We start from the raw sequence: 799 nt of genomic DNA on the forward strand, positions 1-799 counted from the left end.
AAGGAAGTTAAGGGGGGTCTAGCTAGCTTTATATTTAATAAAAGCCTAAATTTAGCGTAGCAGCTATACTAGCTATAGCTAGCTGTAAAGCTAAGAGGTAATTTATATATAAGATAAATATAAGGTAAATCTAAATATATAAGCTATTACAGCTAAACACTAGATATTTATACTAGCAGCTATATAATAGTATAGAACTAGGCTAGCCTACCTTTAAGAGAGCAATAAATATTATACTACACTAAGATAGTTTATATCTCTAGAGAGTAAGGACAATTAGAGACTAATAGACAAAATAGAGAATTAAGTAGGCGCAGAATAGCTTTAGCATAAAGCTAGAGTTAAGCTATAGCTAGCTGTAAAGCTAAGAGGTAATTTATATATAAAATAAAAGTAAGGTAAATTTAACTATATAAGCTATTATAACTAAATACTAAATATTTATACTAGTAGTTATATAACAGCTTAGAACTAGACTAGCCTACTTCTAAGATAGCAACAGACAATATACTATATAGAGATAGATTATATCCCTAGAGAGAGAGAACAATTAGAGGCTAGAGAATACTGCAGGAGAATAAATAAAAGCAGTATAGCTCTAGCGTAGAGCTAGAGGCAGGCTTAGTTTTTAAGGGTTATTAGCCCCTCTAGAATACAGCTAGTAAAGCTAGCAACATTTATATATATATAGAAGACAGGCAGATTCTAGCTAGCATAAAGCTAGAGCTGCTCTAGAGAGCAAAAACAGAAGTAGGCAGAGTTTTTCTTCCTACTAAAGAGTTTTCTAGGCTTAATATAA

Source organism: Metarhizium album (assembly GCF_000804445.1).
Source record: "Metarhizium album ARSEF 1941 chromosome Unknown scaffold_4, whole genome shotgun sequence".
In the NCBI taxonomy this organism is placed as follows: domain Eukaryota; kingdom Fungi; phylum Ascomycota; class Sordariomycetes; order Hypocreales; family Clavicipitaceae; genus Metarhizium; species Metarhizium album.